Here is a 5,694-nt window from a genome sequence, read left to right on the forward strand (position 1 = left end):
GTACAAATGCATATTTTGAATGTAAAGTGCTTCACATCACATTACTTAGAAAGTAATACCTTATAGCTGATTGAAGCAATTTATTTCATGGGCTTACCAACCACAAATAAATGGCCAGGGTGAGAGAACAAACTTAATGGTGGGGACACAACTTAATGAATGGCATTTATGCAATAAATATTTCAAAATAGGTATATTACATTGTATATAAAAATTATGCATTCTGAAACCATTGTCCAATCATGGATACAAGAGCCCATTTTTTTGTGCACAACTTCTGCATGATTCCACAATTGACACACCATACTACCTCCCATTTAATTGTCACTCATGTATGACCAACAGTCTGAATTCTGGATAGAAAATGCCTTTCTTGAATTAGCAATTGTGTTAGTAAATCGATGACACTTGCATTTCAAACAAAATGCAGCATGAACCTGTTTTTGAACGAATAACTTATTCAGTGTGAGCTTATTGCATTTCAAATCAGAAATTAACATTAAACAATTTATTCTACATTCATGGTTATATTGGTTGTATCGCTATCTAAAATGGGTACAGTGCTGTGGAAAGGAATTTCCCCTTGGGGACAATAAAGTCTAAAGTCAAAATTTACATGCATCAGTGACAAACCAATATAGATGTAAATGAAAAACCAATAGATGTGTCAATGCCAAACCAATACATACACACATCAAACCAATATATATGCCAAGCAACACTCAATGGGTTATTTTTTTTATTAAACAGCACCCCATAGACTACAATGGGGGCTATGGGGATGCTAACACTAAATTATCCCACTGAATTCTTGTTCAGGAGACATTTGAAATTATATTTTTGTGATGATGGATGAATATCAGACACTGGTGGCTATTGGTAAGTGCACTGCAAACTTGGACCTGGAGTACCTGCACCACACAATAATCCTGGACATAGAAACAGCGGGAGACAAACATCCGACACCCTGATTGGCTGCACATGAAAGTTCAATCTTGAATTCCACGAACATCCATTTCCATAGTGGTTCTTTGAGTGATGATGCTTCATTCTTTGTAAATATGTCTACAAGGCTGTTGACACAAACATCTCAAGATAGTTTTTTCGGTTAGACAATATTATCTTACTACTAATCTTACCACTTCAGTTGTTGCTCTCTTTAAGAGCACCCACAGTACCACAAAATGAGATAACTCTAGCCATACATGAATAAGGTACTTCTTAAAATAAGTGGAACACTATCCATAGCAAAACAAATACACGTACGCCTCAGTACTTAAGAGAAGGGAGTTGATGAGCAGCACACACTTAGTGTTAAGGTCAGGATGAGGATGTACAGGCAGCGGTGCACAGCAGCCCTGCTGATCGTCAATATCATTTACATACGTGGCTGTGCTCTTATTTAGTTAAAGTTATTCTGAATATACTCACTAAATTCTGCATCCGTCTCTTAAGGCTTGTCTGAGCTACGCTAAGCAATGAAATGTTTTAGAACCACTGGTCGATTCTCATGTGAGGCGATTTCTCCTGTTTTCGTCATGCCTGCAGAGACAGCTGGGACATTAAAACTGAAGTGTCATCTGTCCAGCTGAATGGCTGCAGGGGAATGGAAAGAAATGCGGTGCCATTGAACGCACTGTAAATCAGCGGATGATATCATTACTCTGCAAAAAAAAAAAAAAAAAAACCATGCTTACATCTTGAAATTTTTTAGTGCATCTCTTTTAACGGCTAACAATCGTACCGTCTGGAGGGTGAAAGGGAGCATCGAGCTTGGCTCCAATACCTGCAAAGGCATCATGCCAGATCACTGACAGCAGATACTGTAGCACAGGCTAGCCATTAATCATGCATTTCCCACATTTTTCTATTAATTAAAACTGATCCTTAACTCACCCTTTACTTTATATGGGTAATTCAAAATATTCTGTCTATTTGTTTATATTCTCAACAAAAAGCTTGGCAATAACATAACAAAAAAAATTATATTAACAAAAAATATGTTTAAAATGGCATTTTAAAATATTTTAATGAGACTTCTTATTATCCAATTATCCAATCAAATGCTTGATTAATGGAGTTGGTAAGGAGCTGAATACTGTTCTTGATCTTGAGATATTCATTTCCATAGCATAAGGCTTAATGAATGTTCACCATGTCCTTTCATTCTGTCGTAAACTTGAGGATAATTAAACATGCAAAATTGGGCATTCATTAATTCCTCCTCAACAAAAGGAAAAAATGCTCTGGGAAATTCAAAACCAAGACAAAGGAAATAAACAATAAAAACAGAATAGTCTCGCAAGTGGTTTCTTTTTACCTTTAAGTTAGCTGTTGCTCTAAGATACAAAGCCCTTTTGACATTTTCTTTTTGGTGGTGGAGTGTTTTCTTTTTCTGTGGATATCGTTATTGATTTTTTTCCCCCTCTACACACTGCCCATTGCTGTTTCCTAAATGCAGTTTTATAAGATCATTTTCAACCAAATGTTTTACGAAATTCATATTGTCTTTATATCATTTGCTTGTTGTGCGGACATACAGATTCAGGGAGACTCACATTTTCAGGCATTACAAGTCAGTACAGCAGGGTATTTACTGAAGCAAAGTCCAATCAACTAACTTGCAGTCCATCATCAATACAATAGCAACATTTCACCTGAGATCTTAACCTACAACTGACCAACAATGAATTCAATTCCTTGATTGTACTCTTTTAGTGTGAGTTCAATGTATGTACTTTTACATTTGATTAATTTGAGTATTGTATTTACTCCTCAAGATTTTTCAATTACAATTCCACAAATGAGTCTTCACAATAAACTGCTGCATCTTTACATTTTGGCCACAGGAAGTTGCTAATAAATTGCTACTTTATGTGAGCTGTTGCAGTGTAATTGACTGGAAAGTTGTCCAAAGCGTATCAAACCAGGATATTACCAACATGAGTCCTCATCTCACTTGTTCTGGCTCAGTGCACTTATCAAAATCTAACAATAAAATAATTAGGGAAAACAACATGCAGTGGGTCCTCATTTGCTAACGGCACAGCCAATTTCACAGTTCCGGTGAGATTAAATTAGCTTAATTTGGTTTCAGAGGCAACATGGCCAGTGTTTTATTAACATTTCTAAAATGGTGTGTGTGAGGCACACGCAAACACATTCAATTTGCACAGACCTCAACCTCGACCTCCAAAGAGCAACTTGCTGTCTTCTGTGAGAACTAGCATCGTCTGACTTCTATTACATGCAAACAGGAATGCTGTATTTTCCCATAAGAAAGTACTGACTGACCTCAAAAGGGGTTGTAATAAAAAAGCAAGTTGTGGTATTCTCTCCATAGACAATTGCTTTTCTGAAATGCAATAAACCACAATTAAACACTGAACACTTAAAAGCTATTTTAGAGAATGAGGGATACAGCTACACACCAATAGTAAGAGAATTAAAAAAAGAAGAATTCTGAGCAGCAAGCATGGCCTAGAGCAGAGCTGCTCAGACTCAGATCTGTGGCCACCCTGATTTCATTTAAATTCCCTCTATGTGTAATTGGCTAGTAATCTTAATTTTTTTATTGAGCCAATTTCCAATCCAATGGAAGTCTTTCTTGGACCTTCCCCTGCCTTCTTCACAATTACCTTAACTTAGGAATTACATTTCTTCTGAATTAGCATCTAAATATTAGTCACATTTCTATAATTGACATAATCTAATGCATTAATGTATATGAATGGCCTGTATAAATAAGTTGGTTGTTATTAAATCCTCTGAGGCCAAGGGGTTGATAGAGCCTATGTTACAAGCTAAGAATCAATCATTTAATTAATTGCAGCAGTCATCTCACTTCATCATTCTATTACCAATTAGCCTAGCACAACACAAGAATGACAGCACTGGTTTATGTCTGTTGACACTTCTCATGTTGGAATCAATGGAGTGTATTGGACAGTGCTGCAATTAGTTTAAATGTTCTCAAGAAATGCCTTCCAAAAACTGTCCTAGAGGGTTAAAAAGGAAAAGAAATAGAGAAAAAAGGAAAAAAAAACACCCAGCCTATTCACAGCAGGAGCTCATAAATTAAAACTGGCAGCTGTGAATGAAAAGGAAAATTCCTCAAAATTTTGTTACTAAATTTATTTGTTGTTGGTCGGTTTACTGACTTTCTCATGGATTGACACTGATGTATGAAAACCTGCACACAAGATACACTTCTCTCAGCACACAACTGAGAAGTAGCATTTGACCTTCTGTGCTAAACTATTAATAATATTTTTTTTCAGCTGTATACCAGAGTAGATCCAGATATTTTTGGTGTTTTCCTCAAAATAGAGTTTGTAATTTAGAATGTCAGTGTGACAGTGTGACCGGCCCTGCTGGTCCAGTGTGGAAGTGTTGTCCTTTGTCCTATGTGGTATGGGTGGTCACATGGCTGGATGGTGTTTTTCGGCTGTGCCCTGACACTTTTTTCCAAGGGCTTACTCAGAATCCACAATCATCTGACTTTTTCTGTTGCCTCAGTGTAGAACTAGTTTAATACAGAGACCAGTTAATTATCGAGCAATGGTGGCATGGAATTCATTACCAAGTTTTTTGATTCCAGGAAGTAATACAACAAGTTTTAACAAAACGTTAAAATTGTATTTGTTCACACAAGGAATAGTGTAGAACACAATGTTTTATTTTTTTTATTTAATTTTTTTTTTTCTGTTCTCGGTTGTAGAGAGCTATCCACCCCACTTTATTTGTCATTTAAAGGATGAGTTGCTAAGTGGTGGTAGAAAGCTATCCATCCCACTTTATTTGTGATTTAAAGGATGAATTGCTAAATTATTTCTTTACTCAATTATTTAAGAGATGAAATTATTATATAGAGCTATCATATGTATTGACAGGCATTGAGTTGTTGTTGGTTGTTGTGTGGCTTAGTGGTTGTGTTATGTAATGTGTGCTGTTATGCATTGTGTATTGTTATGTAGTGTATTGTTATGTATTTTGAGTCTTATTGTGAGTATGAATGTTACGGGTGTGTATTGATGTATTTTTCTGACATGAAATGATATCAGATGAAATGACACAGTCAGATAATATACAATGCAAATAGAGTCACCTATTGCTTTAATAACAACAACAACAACAACAACCACAATACTATTACTACTACTAATAATAATAATAATAATAGTTATTATTATTATTATTATATACACATGATAAATAATTACTATATATAGTTGAAAACAAAAAAGTGTTATTCTATGTTTGTTTTCAACAAACACACAAGTTCAGATGTGGATAAGAAAAAATGCTGATGAACCCAGTTCTCCTTATTTGGTGTACTGTAGGAACAGGAAGGTTTACTCTGCTATTGTTTGTTCCTTTCAAGGAGTTAGGTTCTCTTGGAAGCCACTGTACATCAAATATTAGTTAATCTTGAGCACATGGCCATCTTGGCTGTCAAGCAAAATTTCCGTAGTTCAGCAGTATCCCTGTATGACCCCCAAGTTCAGCAATAATTCTGACATAAATGCAAATACATGACCAATTAGTGACTAATTATGAGGTCTGATCAATTTTTTCCAGTCCAGGAGGGAAGCATTCACAAAGCATACAATCAACTTGAGCAGCTGATGACTCATAGAACACTGGTGTAACAGGCCTGCAGGACAGACAGAATAAACCATCAATGTATTACAA

The 5,694-nt window shown here is 35.8% G+C and overlaps 1 long non-coding RNA gene across 1 annotated transcript; it reads right to left on the reverse strand.

Annotated features, from left to right (window-relative positions):
- Positions 1-3,491, reverse strand: LOC135257971 (uncharacterized). The gene is made up of 3 exons (XR_010330827.1): positions 3,432-3,491; positions 3,295-3,355; positions 1-1,664 (listed from the first exon to the last, which is right to left on the reverse strand). It is a non-coding gene; the product is annotated as an uncharacterized LOC135257971 (long non-coding RNA).
- Between the last annotated feature and the right edge of the window lie 2,203 nt (positions 3,492-5,694).

The sequence above is a fragment of the Anguilla rostrata genome, chromosome 6 (assembly GCF_018555375.3).
Source record: "Anguilla rostrata isolate EN2019 chromosome 6, ASM1855537v3, whole genome shotgun sequence".
Lineage (NCBI taxonomy): Eukaryota > Metazoa > Chordata > Actinopteri > Anguilliformes > Anguillidae > Anguilla > Anguilla rostrata.